The sequence below is a fragment of the Lissotriton vulgaris genome, chromosome 11 (genome assembly GCF_964263255.1).
Source record: "Lissotriton vulgaris chromosome 11, aLisVul1.2, whole genome shotgun sequence".
Taxonomy (NCBI): domain Eukaryota; kingdom Metazoa; phylum Chordata; class Amphibia; order Caudata; family Salamandridae; genus Lissotriton; species Lissotriton vulgaris.
The window spans coordinates 757,448,172-757,469,402 of record NC_141699.1 but is presented as its reverse complement, the minus strand read 5'-3'; positions in this window follow the sequence as shown (position 1 = coordinate 757,469,402).

Genomic DNA, 21,231 nt, shown 5'->3' with positions numbered 1-21,231 from the left:
ACTAATTTGCATATAGCCAGGTTCTGAACTGGGATGGTGCAGTGAGCTAAAAAACGGTGTTGGATCTAGCCCTGATCTCTTGACTGGGTAAGAGTATTCTGCTTAATTCAGAGACTCTGTCCATCACCACCCCTTGTTGTTAAATATTTTGTCCACCCTAAGCGTGGAAGGGTATACTCAGATGTGAGTCCCTTGCTCATTGCACCATCAGGATTCAAGCAAGCCGGGCCGACGACGGCTGACATGCCAGAAACCGGTCCCCGGACGCTTGTTTCCTTCCCAGTGTAAGAATTGGCTTGGTAGTTTGGTTTGCCCTGTTCCCATCATGCACTGGGACAGGAACAGACTAATTTGCATATAGCCAGGTTCTGAACTGGGATGGTGCAGTGAGCTAAAAAACGGTGTTGGATCTAGCCCTGATCTCTTGACTGGGTGAGAGTATTCTGCTTAATTCAGAGACTCTGTCCATCACCACCCCTTGTTGTTAAATAAGAGAAAGCAGAAAGGGCCCACACCTATCCCCCCCAACCCCACTATATAGGAAAACATCGAATAAAGCCCCAAAAAGGAGAAACAAAGAACTAAACAATCCCAATGAGGCTACTGCAGTGTTCTCCAATGGGGAGAGTTGACATGTTTGCTTGGTGTGGCCCGTTCCTAGAGGAATAGCTGAAACAGAAAGGAAGAATCGACAACATATAAACAGCATTTGTATGGAAAAAGTAATAAGAAGGCAATGATTAGCAAAGCATACTGTCTGAGTCAGTCCACAGGTGTTATGCAGAAGTAGTCCCTATTTTGAGGGAGAATCTGAATACTGCAGGCCATATCAGCACTAAGGGGACTAAGGAGCAGGAGTCGGTGATCCAGTACTTTGTAGCGTGTTCTGCCTAGAATAGGAGGACTTGAAAGCAAAGTGTTTGCAAATGTTGTTTGCCTCTGCTGTGTTGTTAAAGGAGCGAGGCTTGCCATTGACCTCAACTCATAGACAGGCAGGGTAGAGCATATCATATTTAAAGCCTAACTTGCGGAGAGAGTTATTAACATCGCTGAATTTCCACCAGTTTCAAAACCTTAAAGGTGGGGAGTCATACCCTGGGTAAGGTCCCAGCTTTCTCTTACCTGCTGGTGCTATTTGATGCTAATATGAGTTTTAAACCCCTAGATGAGGGTAAGACTTGTGATTTGGTCAAGACCACGGGGACTGTAGCTAGCTTTGCACAGAGGTTGGGCTCATGGTGACTGGACCCTCTAGTTAAGTTTTTTAGTCCAAGTGCATCTCCAAGGAGCTATATGACAGTGATGTATGGGGTTACATGACGGTCGATAAAATTGAACTCACAGAAAATACATTTTAAGGAGTATTCTGCGGGTCCACAAAGTACCCCAGCTTTTTTTGTTCATCAGGAACTTTGTTTTAGATACATTGGTGACCTTGTTGCTCTCAGACCCTTGCTGTGCTGGATCAAGACATAGACTGGGGAGGGATGCCAACTAAATAGACTAATTTTGTCTTATTGTCTGACCCTTGACAACATGCATCAAATCCCTTGGATTGCTTATGTGAAGGCAGCTTTTACTAGCATGGGTTGGGTGAACATATACTGCAATTATTACTCCCCGTACCCCCTGGAACTCAAACGAGTGAGAGACTTGTTTCTCAAAAGTCCCTTATTACAACATGAACACATTGAGCTTATGAAACCCATTGTATAGGGGAATTTATTTTTAAAAACTGTTCAGGGCATGGAGCTTTCCTTTCTCTCCTATCTAATAAAAGGGATAGGTTTCTGTTGGTACGATTCAAGGTTAAGGTGCTACATCATCTTTTGGCCACATCTAGTGGTCAGTCTCTTTCAGGCACTTAGGGCACTGTGGATGCAACAATATGTCTCCACAGGCTACCCTACATTTTGTTTTGCAAATATTTGAGCTTGCCTAGGAAGCAGTTCCTTTTCCCGTTACTGAAAAGTTCTGAACTTCTCACAAGGATACCTGGCACTTATGTATCTGCAGCTCCTGATGATCAAGCATTATCTTTTTGCTGTTTCATGCTTTCTACATGCTGCTTTGAGATCAAGACAATCTAGACCTGATTAACCTTGATGGGATGCATGAGATTATATAATGTATTGTTACTGTTGACACATTCGTATTTCTTTAAAAAATGTTAAGCTTCCAAGTTTTCACTATTTCATAAACATATGATTTTATGTTCTTGTATGGTTGTGATTATAGCCCAATAAATATTTGTATGCTGACAATATGAATATATTGATGTATGCCATGTTACCTACTGGCGGACGCCAGTAGGTAATTATAGTTTGGACAATTGGACCATGTTTCCATAGGAAAAGGGTTTTGTAACTTGTTTATATCTTTGGCATAGTTTGACGAATCTTCACTATAAGTGGGTGTGTGAGTGGCTTTATTGATGAGTAAGTGGTTGTGTGAGTACTTGTATGGGTCTGTGAGTGATTGTGCGGGTGTGTGAGTGGGTGCATGAGAGGTTATATAGAAGTGTGAGAGGGTGTGTGAGTAGTTCTGTGGATAATGTAATTAGTGATGTCCTCAGTGATGTCACTGACCATGTCATGAGTGATGTAATATGTGAGGTAATAAACAGTGCATTGCGGGCCCGTAAGTTATAGTTAGATCAGATTTTGTATAAGTGGAATCTGAGCCTAACTATAACGTTACTGTACCCTTTGTTTTTATAGTGAATAATAGATCTATCTATAGATCTATCCACTCTCCATATTCACTTGAGCAACAAAAAATGGCCAGAGACACTGCACGGCTTGAAATCTGAAGAGACAACCATTGCAAGAAGGACTGAGAGTATAGGGATTCTTTGTTTGTTTATTTACATATATTTTTAAATCACCCACTGGCAGTTGCAATTAGGTAGGAGGACCCAAAACAACTTTTCCTCATGTAATTTCCCATGGGAATTTTGAACGTGACTATAGCCCGAACTGCTGAATGGAATTACACCAAATTTGGCAGAAAGCATGCTCTCGTAATTTGGTTTAAATCTGTTCAGTAGATTTTAAGTAAAACAAATATATATGTATAAATAGAGACGCAGAGGGTCTGCAGGTCCGACAGTTCTCATAGTGAGATATGATTGGCTGCCAACCCTTCTACTAGAAAGTAGTGGTAGACATCTTGGGACTCAGGACTTGGCCCGACTCACAAAAAAAACAGGAAAAAAATGCAACGAGGCAGGGTAGGAATACTCTGACCCCCTAGGACTGGTTGCGGGGGGCCCCAGGTACCCGTGTCTGGGCAAAACTGTTTAGATTTAAAATTTTCTCTGATTTTCCAGAAGATCTGTGGAAAAATCAAAAAAAATAAACAAGTACAGTCTCCTGTGCTTGTTTTCTTTCATTCCCAGGGCGGGTAAGGTCCCATGTTTTTTTTTTTTTACAGAGTTTTATATAGCACAAACTTGACCCGAATCAGGTATCAAAGCGCTTTACATAGCAGCAGTTGTATTACTTGAGGGATCATTCATTTTTGTATATGCATATAGGTCAGGGGCGTACGTGGCCCACTTCCCAAGGATGAGCCAACCATGATGTCCCCATTTCCCGGGGCCCAGCTTTATAAAATATTGAGAGGACAGCACATAGGCCCCTTACCATTTTCATCCTCACACCCCATCTTCTGGGGTACAGATGTAGGTAAGAAGGGTGAGGGGGCACGCAGACCCCCTCCCCGGGCTGATTTAAGCCCTAGGGACCCCATTCCCCATGGCCCGGCCCTGTTACTAATGGGGAGTAACTGTACCTTGTGTCCTAAGGCAACTATAACTCGCAAGGTCACCATGAACCTCACATTTTACTTCACTCGTGACATCTTCTCTGACATTATTGAAAATAGCAGTGCAACTTTTGCTGTCAAATTGTTGATGAGATAACAGTTCATGGCGGGTTGAGTTAAAATTACCTTAGGCACAACTTATAGTTACTTGAGATAAATCTAGCTATAACTGCAGAATTTCTATGGTTTTGAGTGTGTGGAAAATCTGAACCTAACTGTAACCTCCCTATAACCTTTGGTTTTTAATGAATATATATACACAATCTACCTTTACCTCTCCCATTTAGTAATAACTATTACCTGTTTTCCAGCCACTCACTCCCATCCCTCCCACGGGTAGTGCAAAATTATAGTTGTATGTGTGGGGCAAAGATCTCGTAGTAAAGATAAGAGAGGTGGAGGCAGAGGTCTTCAGACAAAGGTTTTGGGATAAGCATTTTGCAGTATGTTTTTGTTTGTGAATACGTTCCTGTTTGACTCTGTTAATCACATGTATGAAATGTACTTTTTCTTCCAGTTAACACTCCTGCAGGAACTAGCCATTGTACATTGTATGTATACTACCATCACTCAAAGGGAGGTGACAATGAGCAACATGTTGGTAATGGCTGACACTCTGGATAGCATCTTGACGGACTCGGTAAGCAACAGGTTCTCACCGACAGATGGTCATCGTTCACTCAGTCTTGGAAAACCTCAGAACCTTCAGGGCAAAGCAGAATTACTTCTGATCATTCAGTCAGAACTTTGGAATTCCAGATAGTTCCATCATGGTCTGCAGCCGGTATGGAAACTAGCTGTGTTGCGATTGAATGGTTAACAGGGTTATACAGATGGTTCTCTCAGAGTATCTGAAAAAATTTGCACAGGATGATTAACTTGTCGCCATAATGGATGTGAGTAGAGAGCCTGGCAGAAGTAGTGCATGGGAGACGCATTGGGGCACAAAAAAAATAAGATATTACTGACATGAAAAAGTCTAATCAGTTACCCAAAGGAAATAGAAGGGATTTTGTTGGATTGGGGATATCATGGGAGCTACAAGAAATATAGCAGCTCTTATAATGAGAACACTGTCTTAGTTTTACAGTGGGTGGGAATGTAGAAATCAACAGAACTATATATCAGAATATTACATATAGAATATCATTTGAAAGAGAAAAGATGGTGGCCGCCAGCTCAGTCGTGTGAGCTGTTAGCTCCTGTCCTCGTACACCCGTGAGGAAGATGTGCTGTGGATAGTGAGAGGACAAGAGGGTGAAAGTGGGTCTGAGCACTTACCGAGGTGTACGAAGCTCAGTCCTGGTACTATTGGCATGTTCAGGTTTGCTGCGACAGCTATTTTTCATTATCTCAGCAAAATCTGATTTGGATACATTGTAGCCGCAAGGGGCTGGGCGTAGACGCCGAGCTGAGAAGCAACAACTGTTGCAGGCAAAACTACTGGAGAGTCGAGAACAGGATATCGCAGAACACCGATAATGCCGCCTAAAGGAGCTAGAGGGAAATGGTTGATGACGCTACCACTCCTGCTACAGTGGCTACAGTGCAGCTGTTGGAACTGTCTCCGGAACGGTAGGAAAAACTGCGGAGCCGCTGAGCCGTAAGAAAGCCTCTACTCTCAATGGTAAAACAAATAAGGGCGAGAGCTGTGCCCGTGGTAACTCTACAGGCATGGTCAGTCCTGCAAAATGCACTATCCCGAAAATGTTCTCACAAGGCAAAGGTGGGAAGAGTGGAAAAACGGGTATCATGGGTATTCTGAATCCCCAAACAGACAAGCTCCTAGGAACATTGGGTGTTGAAGCTGTTGTTGGTCCCCCCGGTCATCATGAAGGAGAGTTCAGGTGCTCAGCAGATTTCTCTGTATGACGCTGTTGCCGTGGACAATTTAATATCTGGCAGCAATATAGATCTGGCTCAAGGCACTGGTAAAAAGGATGGGCTCAATCGTGCAGGAGTGAACAGCAGTGGGGTGAACCCCTGGAACTGGGTTGCCAAGATACTGAACCAGTTGTACCACAGAAGCTTTGTAATGATAATAACATTGTGGTTAGAAGCGAAAATGGCTAGGTTGGCTTGGCTGGGGCCCTTAATGGGACAGAGTCACTCAGTCTAGATTCACTAAAGTATGAGGCGGAGTTGGTGGATCTTGTGGATAAGTTCTTGTCATTATCAGATCATTTGGATATATCCAGTGAGGAGATGATGAGAAATGGGAAAACGCCTATGGCTCAACATTGGGATGGACTGAGTGAGCTTAGCACTACACCCCCTGAGGATACGAGAAGGGATTCATCGGAGGGAAGCCCCCAGACAATGCGGAAGAAAAGGGCTTTGACAGAGGAGTCTTGCTACTTTGCCAATTCCTCTTTACCGGTGCAAAAGTCAATGGTTAGAACCCCGGATAAATCTGACCCCTCTGTGGTGCGAAGAACACTAGAGCCATCAGAAGAGGTATCCTTGAGTCTTATATATCAAACAGTAATGACTCACATGGAGGAAACGCGATTAGAAAGCCAAAGGACACAGAATGCCTGTCAGAAATGACAAAATTCAGTACGGCGCATCGCCAAGACTTGCTCAGAGTTTACTGCAAGAATTACCGAGGCAGAAGCCTGTATTTCGTATTTGGAGGATAAACTAGCTTCACAAAAGACGATGAATGAGACTTTACATGCAGTGAAGGATGATATGCTATTGAAACTTATTGATTTGGAGAACAGAGCTCGGCGGAACAATCTGCAAGTCTTTCACATTCCTGAGGGGGTTGAAGGACAGGACCCTCGTAAATGTATTATTAAATTGTTTTCTGAGGCGTTTCCAGTATGAACTCAATGGGACTGGCAGACAGAGGATTCAGAGGGCTCATGGTTTTCCCTTTTCTGTCCGGGCCCGGCCAGGTCAGTCGGGGAAGTGGCTAAATCAAGAGCCATACTGATTTCATTTAACAACTTTTTAGCACGAGAAGCAGTTTCCGACCTGGCCCGCCCCGAAAGGAAAAGAGTTGGCAAGGTGGTTGAATTTTTTGTTAGGCCAGATTACGGCCATAAGACGGTAGAGAAACGCTGGCAATTATCTCAGCTTATTCTACCATTTCAAACTAAGGGGGCCCAAGCTTTCTTACTACAACCAGCCAAACTTAAAATCATCCATAAAGGGAATACTAGGTTTTTCACCTCTGAAATTTTGGTGAAAGAGTTTCTGCAAACCCTCAAAGAAGGATAAGGAGGGATTAGGCTAATAGAATTCTTATCAAATTTGCAGCTTCCTTTTGTGCACCTATGCTTAATTATTTTCATAACTCTTGTTTATGAAGTTGTATACCCCCCAGCTGTTGCAACAGGTTATGTCATAGGGGAAGAGAATGAGTATGCGTACTGTCTGTGGCCTATTGATCTGTAGGTTAATGTTTTTTTTGTTAGGTTCAATTGTTGGGGGACTTCACGGGTGTGGGAGGCACATTTGGGTGTAGGGAGCATGTCACCACTAGGACTAACAGTCCTAAAGCCTCGAGGTAGTGGGGCTGTGGGTGTGCTGCTGGGGTGGTGTTGGGGGAGGGTGGTGGAGAGGGTAAAGAGGAGGGTGGGGGGTAAAAGTAAAAGAAAAAGGAAGATTCATAGCAGCAAAGAAAAGTACAGAGGGTTAAAAAGATTTTTTATAGGCCTGTAGCTATGGCAACCTTGAATTTATGGCAAATTTAGGCCTTCGAATATGCACACTGAATGTGTGCGGGTTAAATAATTATAATAAAAGGCAGAGGGTCTCCCGAGAGCTTCGGGTGATTCAGCCGGATGTGGTGTATTTGCAAGAGACGCATATTCCATGTGCAAAACGTAAGGTTTTAGCAGAATTATGCTACACAGTATTAGTAACCTCAAGGCAGTCAAACATGATAAGAGGGGTGGCGATTTTAGCAAGACCTTTTATTCAAGCTACTGGGCATATTTTGGCAGATATGTTCAGACGTTGGGCCATTGTGGAATGTACGATAGGGGGGGGGGGTTATATTTACCCTCTGTACAATATACGGCTCTAACCTTGATGAAGCCCCAATATTGGAATATTTGAATGGGGAGCTTGCTACATGACCCATTCTGCTATTCTTGTGTGGGGATCTTAATATAAATGTTACCTCTGAAGCTTCTCAAAATTGGGGGCGAAACTATAAAGGTAGGAAACCCCGGGTCATCAAGGCTCTATTTCAATTACTAACTGATCATGGGCTATTGGAGGTGTGGAACAGCTTGCATAGGCAAGACCCAGGATATACATTTTATTCACAGCCCCACAACAGGCTTCTACGTCTTGATTATTTGTTTGTACCTACATCAGTGTTCACTGGGCTGAAAATCTGTGTATACCCAAGGGTGACCTTGGACCATCCACTTGTGGTAGTTGAAATCCTGGCACTTGCTCGGTGTGTAGCCCCGAGAACATTTACATTTGACAGGAAGCATTTGATGGATGAAAAATGTATTGAACACATGAAGGTGTGGATAAAGGAATTTTGGCAAATTAATAGACACTCTGCATCCTGAGGGACTGTATGGGATACATCCAAAGCTGGATTTAGAGGGGAAACACAGAGCTTTGGGTATTTAAAATGTAAATTAGCGAAACAGGCATTGCAGGTTTTTTATGATGAGCTTAAGATTGTCGAAGAGGAATTAGTTAATGGGTTAGCTGCAGAATATAACACCACACCACTTCAGAATAATCTAGCGAGATGTAAGGCCAAAATTAATCTAGAATGGAGCAAGGAGAGCACCATAAAATGTCAAACATATAGAAAAGAGTGTCATGAGTATGGCGAGGCCACGGGCCGATGTTTAGCCTAGAAATTGCAAATATAGGAAGAAGAACAAAGAACGGCTCGGGTTATTGCGTCTGATCCCTAGGAAATTCTTATAGTGTTTCATGATTTGTATACAGAATTATATACAGAGAACAATACTGGGGGCCTTTCTCTGACAGATATGGGACTTCCAGCCACTTTATGGGGCCAATTGGCTCAACGGACGTTGAACCTATTAGGATAGGAGAATTAGAGCAGGCCATAAATTCTCTTGCAGTAGGGAAAGCTGAGGTACCAGACAGACCCCCCTTGGAAGTATTGAAATTCTTTTTTCAGGAGATAAAAAATGATATGCTTAAAGTTTATCAAACTTCACAAAAAGGGGAGATTCCACGAACCTGGTCCGAGGCCAATATTTGTGTGTTAAAGAAAAAGTGGAAACCATCTGAATTACTGGGGTCTTATCGTCCAATCTCTCTTCTTAATGCCGACGGTAAAATCTATGCAAAAATCTTGGCCACACAGTTGGCAAAAATTATACCATCAATAGTATTGTTAAAACGACACAGCTTTATACCTGGGAGAGGGACCGTAGACCATGTGCGTAGAGTAATTACTCTCCAAGATATCGCACAGGTAAAATCTCGAGAACTTGGCCTGATTTTACTCAATGCCGAAAAGGCGCTCGACTGGGTTTTGTGGCATTTCCTTTGATGGGACTGTAACACATGGGTTTCGGGCATGGCTATATAAGTACATTAAACACCCTTTATCATCTCCCCTCAGTGAAAATTTGCTCAATGGGATATCACTCAGAGACCATCGCAATTTCTAGAGGCACACAACAAGGCTGTCCTTGTTCACCACTTTTATCTGCGCTGTATATTAACCCTTTTATTCTTATGCTATAACAAAGTAGAAAGATTTTGCCTTGTGTAGTACAACAAGAATAGTATTCTGTAATTGCTTATGCCAATGATATAGCGATTGTTACTTGTAATCCCTGTCTCGCTATACCTGAAATAGAATCCCTGGTACAGACTTTTGGGGCAGTTTCTGGGTATAAACTTAATACTGATAATACCCAAATTTTATGTGCAAGTCAAGCCATCGATGTGGATGCTAGGTGTGTTAAGGAAGCTATCTATCTGGGTATTAAGATCCGTACCTCTTTTAAAGAGATCGTTGAGGTTAATTGGGACGATATTATTTGGAGAGTAAAACGCTCACTTGAAAGGTAGGAGAATCTCCATCTGTCATTAGAGGCAGAGCTAACGTTCTAAAAATTAATGTCTTACCGCGAATTTTGCATTTTTTTAGGGCTTTGCCCCTGGAGGTATCCTATAAACAAATTCAATATTTACATATTTACAATCACTCTGTACTAAGTGTATGTGGGCCCCTTGGAAACCTCGTAGGGCTGCTCGATATATGACTCCTTCTTGAGAAAGAGGAGGATGGTCTATCCCTGACTTTGCTTTATATTACTATTCCTGTATTTTGGTTAATGCACGTATTTTACGTACTGGAGAAGAGATTAGTAATCTGGTCATAGCCCCCTCAATTCATCAGATGATTCTAGGGTCAAAGGTCAAGCATTGCCTATTCAAAAGAGTGGACAGCAGTTATTTTCAAAGAACGCACTTCAAGGTATTAAATGCTGTGTTTAAAGTCTGGAAGACTGTACGGAAAAGCTTCGAGATTCCAGTACTTTCCATGTATACCCCCACTAATGCCACAGGAGTGCTGCCCCCGATCTTCTGGGACTAGGTGGCCTTAGGCTTGAGAAGGAAGGGGATTACCTGACTTGGTGACTTATATCATGATGATGGGAGATTACACTTATTTGTGGAGTTGGCGTTTAAATTCCATCTACCCACAACTCAATTTTTTAAATACTTACAAGTAAGGGACTTTCTGGGAAAACACCCTATTTGCATTATGAAGTTTAAAATTGTAGAATCTATTAGACAGCAGGGAAACATCGAGCTAATTTATAAAACACTGTTAGAGGGCAGAACGGATGATCTAGAACGATATAATATGAGATGGAGAACTTGGTTGGGGAACCCCCGACATCTCATTGGAAAAATCCATTGATTTGGCAGGGAGGATCTTTCCTGCAGCCAGCCTTAAAAGTCAACATTATAAAATGTTATTCAATTTGTATCATACCCCTCTTAAAATGATGAAGTGGGGGGGGTCAGCATGGTGGGAAATGTTGCCGCTGTGGAAAGGATAGTGCAGACATTGTGCACGTGTTTTTTGCATGTGCGGTATTGGACTCTCTGATAGAATCTATAGAGAGGTTTTTGTCAGAAATAACCGGGGACTGTGTTAAAATTTCTCAGTCTATGATGTTGCTTGGTATTGGGGAAGATTTCTGCCAGGGGCAGCTACTATATGAACACCGTTATCCTGTTTTTATGCCACAGTGGTTGCTCAGCTGGCAATTGCCTCACTTTTGCTACAGCAAGAGGCTCCGCCCTTTGAGATGTGGCGGGCCAAGTTTCTCAATGAGTACCACATGGAATAGAGTTTATATGCTGTTAAAGATATAGAAAAAGGAGAGTAGGGTTAATTATTTGGGGGGTTGTGAGGGAGTATATCACGGGGTAATTACGTCTATTATGTATCATATAGTTAGTACCTCATGTTAACTTGATGTCAAGGGCATTGGTTAGGATTGGGGCTTAAAACGGGCAATGATGGAAGTCTTGATGTATGTGTTCAGTTATGTATTATTTATTTTGCTGCTATGTAATTCTAATAAAATTAAAAAATAGTTGATCATTTGACATAAATATCATGTCCTAAACGTGGCAATAATGTTTATGAACAATGTTTAGTACAGAGTATTTTGTCAGTCAATATTCTGACCATGCTATTCAGGTACAACACCTTCAATAGAATTTGAGAAAGGATGACAGATTTAATAAAATAAGGGCTGTTAGCAGGAAAATCAGTAGCGCTCAGACAGGCTGATGTACCGTATGAAAATCCAGTATGTATGGCCACATGTTGACCTTGCACTTGGGGCCGTTCATTGAAGGCAGAGCAGAAAAACTCTATGTACAGTACTGCATTGACACCAGCTGCAACTGTGTCTTAACATTATGTCGGATGGACCTAAATGATAGATTAGGTGCTAGTTCAGCTGTGTCTGCAGCAAGAAGTTATATTTGATTTCACAGAGTTTGAAATTCAGCCATAGTATTTCTATTTCAATTAAACTGCAAACACTTAACGTGACACTGTATCCATACACATTATTTTTACAATGGCCTTATTAACTAAGTAAGTTTAAGTAAGTCAGTTTTATTTGTAAAGTGCATAGTTAATTAAAACCATTGCATAGATAAAAAAGTAATTTACTATAAAATATGGCATGTTCCAAACAGTTTTGTTATGTACACACCGGTTTCTCATGTATTTCCATTAAGAATTATTTAGGAAGGAGTAAAATGCAATGTGCTGATCTTTTTAACTACCATCTCTGATACTATTGTGGGTGCAATATTCAAATATTCCCTTTTAAAAGTTTTAGTAAGAGTTTCTCTGCTGTTAGCACTCAAAAGACAACAGTTAATTTTTTGTTATCTAGAGTTTGATGGTTATGTTTTTTATCATTCTAGGTCCTTTAGTTTGGTGTAGTAGTACTTTAGAGTTGATAGTGATGAATTATTATATTGATATTAGAGTGTCTCCTGAGGAAGAAAGAAATAGTGTGCCTTAAATGGTCTGCCTGTAGAAAATGAGTGTACTGAACATCATTATGCAATGCACATTAGGGTAAGCATGACACTCTTGTAGGGATATCTGACACCACCAGCTAAACGATAACCTGCATCTACACTGAACTTCCATACTACACCTTCACTACCTACATCGTACATGAAACCTAAATCCCAATGTTTGCTGCTCTACACTCCTGCATCACAAAATACATCAGTTACAACTAGCTAGCATATACTTCTTTCCCCATCCCATGCAGCCTAGAGTTCAATAAACACTCTTTAAATCAGGAGTCTCAAACCTTTCCTGAGCTACTGTCTAATATAGGAATGTTATAAATGCACACAGAGACCAAATAACTTAAACACTGCCCCTAGAGTACCCTTAAGTTCTTCATTCCAGATACAGGGAGCATAAAGTATTAATAGAACAGGAGCGGTAACGCAAAGGTTTACAATTGGGGTCCATGAGGATCAGTGTTGTCCCTTTGCTCTTGAAACACTTAAAGAGAGAGAAAGAGAGACGAGCATAAGAGAGGAAGATAAATAAAACAAAATGAAAGAATGACAAAATAAAGAAAGAAATCAGGAAAGAAAAACAGAAAGAAAGGAAGAAAGAAAGAAAGAAAGAAAGAAAGAAAGAAAGAAAAAAGAAAGAAAGAAAGAAAGAAAGAAAAGAAAGAAAGAAAGAAAGAAAGAAAGAAAGAAAGAAAGAAAGAAAGAAAGAAAGAAAGAAAGAAAGAAAGAAAGAAAGAAGGAAAGAGAAATATAGGAAAAGAAATAACAAAATAAAGGAAAGAAACAACAAGGACAAAATACCCGTAGAAAAGAGTCAAATGCAGGAAATGAAGGAAGAAAGCAATTTAGAAGACTTAAAAGACGAAGAAACAAACTAGGAAAGGAATGAATGAAAATACAGGAAGAAAGAAGGCATGGTAAAAAAGAAGTAGGCGAAAGAATGAAGAGCACAACAGAGAAATAATAAAGGAAGAAGGTGAGAGAAAGAAAAAGACAGCGAGAAAAAAATGGAAGGAAAGAGAAAAAAAATAAGAGAAAGAAAGTAGAAGAAAAAGAAGGGAGAAGATCAGGTCAGAGGTGGAATTAAGAAAAGATCCTTGTGGATGAAGAAAGGAGAAAAAGAAAGAAACAGAACAATGAGTAATATTACCAAAAGAGGAAATACAGAAAATGAATAACAGAGGAGGGAAGATGAAGGCAGAGAAAACAGATAAGACTGAACAAAACAAGGGAGAGAAGGAAAAATCAGAGAAAGAAAGACATTGAGAAAGATGGAGATAGGACAAAAGAAAACAAGGAGAGAAGGAGGAAAATTAAGTAAGAGTAGAAGAAAGAATAATAAACGAAGAAAAGAGAAAAACGGAAATTGGAAAAAAAAGAAAAAATGAAAGAAGAAAGGAAAGAATTACTGAGAGACACAAGATTGAAAAAGAGAAGAAAGAAATAGTAAGAAAGAGAACTGGAAAATGGAGGAAAAAATGAAAATAGAGGTTGAAATGACAAAAAAAGACAGAAAAATATCAAGAAAAATATTAAGCCAATAAGAAAAAAAGAAAGAGAACTGAAAAAGAATGTACAACAAAGGAGGGAAGGAAAGAGATAGTGTAAACAAATAGGGGGAAAGCGGGAAAGAGGGAAAAATAAATAAAGAGGACAGCAAGAAAGAGAGAATAAAATACATTTAGAAATGAAAGAGAGACATAAAAGCAAGGAAAACAGAAAGACATGTAAAAAGAGGCTAGAAAAAAGTAGAAAAAGGTGAATTTATTTTCAGAAAAGGGTAGTCCGCATCCTCAAGCACTGTCAGCGTTTGAGTAAATCATAGGAACAGCAGCTGTGTCTTAAATAGCTGTGTTATCAGGTGGGCACCTGTATATTCTCAAGCTTGTTGACAGGCAATTATCATATGTGAGCTACTCAATGGCAATCTGCGAGCTACTAGTAACATGTGATTGATTAGTTGGAAACCATTGCTTTTAATCCACCAATAGGAAACACGCCACTGCCTACTCTTTAAGTCTCTCTTACTTCTGTACCTAAATTCCTCCTCCTTCCGTGCCCTACATTAACACCTGCACCAGACATCCTATATTTTTATTTTATTTTTTAAACATATTTTATTAGGTTTTCATGCAATGCACAAACAATTCACCGATACATGCAACTTCATTATCTTAGTCTCGCAACACTTGACCAATAATGGTATCCCCATCCAGATTTTGCCTCACCCCGCCAAGTCTGTGTTAGTCCATCCATTTGTTCCACATATAGAGTGAGGCCTTTCTAATAGCAAGAGTTATATCCCAGTGAACCCAAAACACAGTTCTACAGGGCCAAATTCTGTTTCTCTTAGCCTATTCAGACACTGTCAGCCTCTATGTTTCAGCACGGATAATAACAAACAAAATCCCACCCCTTCAACTCAAACTCCCCATCCTCTAACCCCCCCCCCCGAACCCTACCACCCCCCTCCCCTCAGACATGTTGCTTTCCCTTGCCGCGCATGTAATGCTCATAATGTGTTCTGCATACTCCACCCTAGTCCTATGTCAGTAGCCCACATCTCCGCCGGAGGGACACTCCCACTTCCATGCTCGCTTGCTTCTCCCATTCTCTCAACTCACTACCTGTTGTTGCAGTCTCATATAATAAAGTGGGCACCCATAGCCTGCGAGGTCAGTCATCATCCTCAGTCGGATTCTTGAGCAAATCCACCAACGCCACCCAGGCTCTCGCCGAGTCCCACAATGTGTCGTTGTCAGTCCTCCGAGCTAATTGGAGGCGGAGCGTCCCCTCGCAATCAGCCCACTTAGTAAAGTCACATAGCCAGCGCGCAACGCTAGGGACCGTGGCTGCCTTCCAATGGCTAGTGATTTCACGCTTGGCTAGAACTAACCTCAGGTCTAGGAACTTACTGGTGGTTTTGTTGCGGGAAGTGTGGGGAAACCAGTGCAACAGGCACACCCCTGGAGTATTCTGCAGTTCCCTGTCCATCACCTCCGTCAGTTTGGCCAGTACCTCTCCCCAGAATCCCCGAAGTAGTGGACAATCCCAGAACATGTGTATGAATACCGCACCCTCCAGTCTGCATTGTGGGCAGGTAGCGTGGGAGCCAAAAAACTCATTAATTTTGTGAGGCGTAAGATACGCCCGATGAAAGACATAAAATTGAATAAGTTGGAATCTCGTGTTGCGGGAACATTTCCAGACCCGTTCCATTAACAATTCTCAAGGTTTCTCCTCTAATGGCATTCCCAGGTCAGTTTCCCACTTAATACGCAGTCCCTCCAGAGGTGTCCTCAAGCCCTGCGTCAACCTCCGATACAAGCACGTCACCGCCTTGATCCTACCTACAGAGGTGACCACATACTGGCAGGGAAGGAAGACCCGTGGTTCCTCTAACTCTTTTTCCAGTGCTTGCGCACAGCAGCTGTTACACCCGTGTGCAAGAGAAAGTCCTGAGCAGGAAGTTCGTGCCTCTGCATGAGGTCTTGAAATGGTAAAAGTGCACCATCTTTATACAGATCTCCAATGGAGGAGATCCATGATTCCTCCCAGTCATGTAGCCGCTGCCAATCTCCTCCATGGGAGAGCTCCTCACCGAACCACACCAGGATCTCAGGGGCATATGCCGGGATCCCTTTATTGCGTCGTATAGCCCTATACCAACATTGCCTCAGGACCCATAGATCCCTGGATACCTCACATTCCCGCATCGGGAGCAGTAGCAAAATCCGACTCAAGTGATGTAGCTCTAGGTCCCTTCTTCTCTGGTTTGTCTCCATTCCCAGCTTCCCTGCCAGCCGTTGTGTGAACGATTGGAACTGGGCCGCATTGTAGTAAACCTCAAAATCCGGCACTGCAAAGCCTCCCTCCCGACGCGGGCACATCATGGTCGGCAGAGCCACTCTTCTTCGTCCAGTTCTCCACAGGAAGCTCGAAACCATGGAGTTGAATTGGGCAAAGCACTTTCCAGGTATCCAAATTGGCAGGGTACCAAAATAATAAAGTAAACGTGGAGGGTTATCATTTTTAATAATGCCACACGCCCCGCAACCGACAAAGGCAGTGAGGCCCAGAAGTCAAGGTTACTCCTGGTGGAGCGCAGAGCCCTCCCTATGTTACCCTCAAATAAATCAACTGCCTCGTGGTAAATTCTAACCCCCAGATCAGACATCCTATAATTTATACCTACATACTGACCAACAACTCCTGCACCACAACTGCCACTCTCAATACCCGCCAAATCATAAGTCTCACAAACTTTACTCTATACAACTTATCTCAAACATAAACACAACATCCCACACCGATACCCATAAAAATGCAACAATAAAACTGTTCTGCTTTATCTCTGATTCTATTGCAAAATAATGGTATACTTGGTTGTGATTTTTTTAACTAATAAATACATTTTTTGCATATCGTGTTCAGAGGTTTTGAATTATGAACACATCTAACACATTTTATACATTAGAAAAACATGAATCTGGTCAAACGGAAAAAGTAATAAAATCTCAAATGTTATCCACTCTATTTTTTCTGCACATTGACAGTAAAAGAAAGAGAGGTTTATTTCACAACTTACGGCAAAAGAAAGCTGTAAATACATAGATCAATTAAAAAGTAAATAAGCATTCATCAAAGTAAATATTTCTTTGTAACAATATGATGCTCAATATGTATCTAGGAGAGAAACCAGTGGATTTCAACGCAGGTCTGTGATTGTTTCACCTCTTTATATATTTTGCAGAGCCTTTAATAAGACTACAACAAACATTGGGCCCCTGATTTAGAGGTTGGCGTACAGGTTATACCGTTGCAAATATGACAGAGTACCCTTCCCTCCAAGCTTTTGTCCACCTGCCTTATTTACAGGTGGGCAGACTACAACTTTTCAATTAGTGGATTTCTTGATGGCTCAGTCGACCAAAGCCTAGAATGAATTTCTTTTGCCCATCACTGCAAAAAAACTTGCCTGTGAGGGACAGCAAAAAACAATAATGACTTCCACACCTTGGGTGAAAACTCCCAGAGTGTGGAGGTCATGAATGTTTTGTTTTTCAGAAACTGACGCTTCAGGGGTTTCTGAAAAAAAAAGTTAAATAGTTGGTGAACGGCTGTCAAACCGAGGATGGCCATCCACCAAACCTTTTGTACCTTGATGGAAACCGCTGTGACAATGGTTCCTTTCAAAGTACAGAGATGATCGCTGGGCAAGAGGTCAGCTTGAAACATAACAACTCAAATACCATTGGGGTGGCGGACGCAATGTCCTCTGAAACCCTAGAGGACACTGCTTTGTCTGTCAAATACAAAATCAGGCCCCAAATTTGATATTTTCACTCCTAAAGAACTTCTGAAATATCTTAACAAAGGTAGCAATATTGTAACACAGAGATTTGGATTCTTCTTTACATTCCACAGGTAGGCAAGGGCTGAGAACACACAATAGAGTCAATCTGTATATAGCAAACTCATAGATTCAAAGGTAAAGCTCTCTCATAGATCTTGATTTGTATTTTGTAGAATGAATTGCCTATTTTAGTACCTGATTTGCACACATAAATGTGTGTCCATGTTTGTACTGGTTTGTGTGTGTAGTTGTTTCTGTGTGTGAGAAACTGAGAGAAGAGAGAGTAAGAAAGGGGATGAGAGTTAGGGGTTGCACTCATTTAAAATCATGGACTAGATTGGCCAAAACCACAGGAGGTAGGTGGTGTTGTTTTGCAACAGATTCTGCCAAGGCATGTGCTGGGCCTTTTGTAACAAGCATTGCACTTGCACCCATTTCACCCCCACACGGTGTCAAGATGCATTACACCATTTTCTAGGAGGCTAGGGCCCATACAAATGAGGGAACACTTTTGTCCAGGTGTTTCTGTCAAATTACTAAGCACTGGCAAAGGTGAACTGGATCGCAGAAGATGTCTAACTCTAAGGGAAGCGGTGCAAAGGTAGCCTACCGAGGCACACTTTGGGAGGTGCTACAGAGAGTCTCAGAAACCCAGTCATCCCCATGAAGATGAAGTTAAGTAATATACCCACCTCCAAATGTGTTCCGATATGCTGGCAGTACAAAACAGAACAGCAGCTTGGAAGTGCCACACATCTTTGACTGTTGCACCCTCTCTGGCATCTGAGACTTCAGGACTTCACTAGCAAGGTCATGTTTTTATCAAGATATACAAGGAGATGAAACAACTGTAGACCTATTTCATAATACACCACATTGTTATTAGCATGTAGTTCATGTATTATACCATTACAGTACTGTTGATTTCTTGACATTGTGCTTTATCATGCATTTCCATGTATTTTTATCTAAGACAGTCCATCCTAATTAGAGTGTTTAAAATACAGTTGTGTTAGTTTTAAAATAGGTAAAATATTTGTAAAAATAATCATTCAGTGTTTTTAAAGCCAGTTTACCTTTTGTTCCGCTCAAAAAGATATTGCAGTCTCTAAGGCCAGTATTGTGTTGAAAAGAGTTTAAATATTTCACAAACTCATACCCCTAGTACAGATATTTTATAAGTATAAAACACTAAGGTAATCCAGGTCTAGAGAAGAGGCAAATAGAATTAATTATTTCTGATGATATATGCCCCATGGCAATACAGAAAGCGACTAGGTCGAATAGCTCGCACCTCCAAGCCTGTACCAAGCAATACATTTGGTGCACATCCTAAATGGTATCAGTCACTTTTGGATACCTCTGCAGTGCAGAAAGACATTCATTTATAAAAAGAAACGTCTTTTTGATGTGAAATTAAGAAAAGACAAGAGTTTCTGATATTTTGATAGACTTATTTATTCATTCATTGAGGGTACCAATATATTTATAATTTTATTATGACCCATTTTTATCCTGTAAATTTTCTTGCTGCTAGGGGTCAAGAAATCTCAGGCTACAGACTTATTTTCAATCTGTTTTGGCAACTGCTGGTTCTACTTAGTCTATTTCAAGGAGTGATTACATTGTTGTTATTTGCTCCGCTTCTATTGTATTGTTAATTGAGTCTTAGGGCCTGATTAGGAGTTTGGAGGACAGGTTTACTCCATAACAAACATGAGGGATATCCCGACCTCCGTATTACAATTCCATTATATCCTATGGATGGAACATGTAATATGGTGGACGGGATATCCATCACGTTTGTGACGGCGTATCCCATCCGCCAAACTCATAATCAAGGCGTTATTGATTTGTTCAGGCATCTCCTGTTTCACAATATTCCCTCTATACCTGATCCATGGTACTTAATACTTGTTTTGGATTTGTTTTTCTCCTCTTGTTCGTCACAAACGTTTCAAATTACCAATATTTCCTATTTCTGCATATTTAGGAGAATGCGCCTGAACTTGAAAGGATGGCTTTAATGTGTCAAATTACTCTTACCAAGTGAACTCCACAATCAATATCTTCTAAGATTACAAATCTGTTTACGGTGCCTTCTATTCTAGAGGAGATTGTGTTTTGGGCCATTCATCAAATGACAATTCAATACGGTAATTTGAAAAAATGCTATGTTGTTGTCAAACACTGTGCTCTGTGGCTGTCTACAGGATTCTACATTCATTTTAGGTCTGTCTGCAAATAGTTTTATCTGTCTATGGCTCATGTCATCACTCATCACAACACTCAAATACACAGAGTGGGCTCTGAAGCATGTGGCAACATGTTCTTCCAGTTCCTTTACTCCATTGTTCTTTCAGTTCCCTTACTCCATTGCTTGTTTAAAGTATTTCTACATTTTGTACAAAACCCATAACAGTATGGTGAATTTATGCATTTTCCAGTGGTGATTGAGAATGGATCAATCACTAGCATTGCATATACAATGCAAATTGAAAATGGAAAAAAGCCACAGGGTATATCTAAGTTATTTTCTACATATACTTCAAACTGATTGTGGCATTCAGAATAGAGTCCCATGCCCAGTCCTTTGCCATTCCATCCCGCATAGTTAAAACAATTACTTTTTTAAAGAAGTGACAATTAATCGGAAGGAAATGAAACAGCACCACTATGTGTTGCAACCCCATGTCATAATGGTACTTCAAATAAGCTCTTCGACAATTACTTTCTGTACAGTGCTAATTAAAGAAACAAGCATCTCCGTGCTTATGCCATCAGAAGGCTTCAAAATATGGAACTCCATCAAGAGGCCTTAGAAGTGAATGGTTGCATCTTAAATACAGGTCCACTGACAGCTACTTTTGAAGGATGCAAATGTATTGCCGCTATTTTGGTTATTATGTTCAAATGATACATATTGTTTTAGATTTGTTGAAATTTAGTAATTTCACATTGTAGATTCACATTTTAGCACCACATACCAGCACCAGATGTCCCTTACAGGTTTTGTTTCATTATGTCTCCTGAGGAAAAACTGTTAAAAACTGAAACAGCTCTACACCAACCAGCTACTTAACTATTAAGCCTTTATTTGTACAAGGTTTTAGAATTTATGTAAATGCAGCAAATCTGCTATAATGCCGAACTCCGGGCCCGATTCACAGAATGAACTTAAGACTCAATCCTAAACTTACTACTATTTTGGTATTCACAGAATGCACTTACTACTTTTGGCATTCACAGAATGCACTTACTACTTTTGGTATTCACAGAATGAACTTACTACTTTTGGTATTCACAGAAGTTAGGATTTTGTCTTAAGTTTGTCTTAAGACAAACTTAAGATAGACTTAAGACAAACTTAAGACAGACTTAAGACAGACTTAAGACAAAATCCTAACTTCTGTGAATACCAAAAGTTGTAAGTTCATTCTGTGAATGCCAAAAGCAGTAGGTGCATTCTGTAAATGCCAAAAGCAGTAAGTGCATTC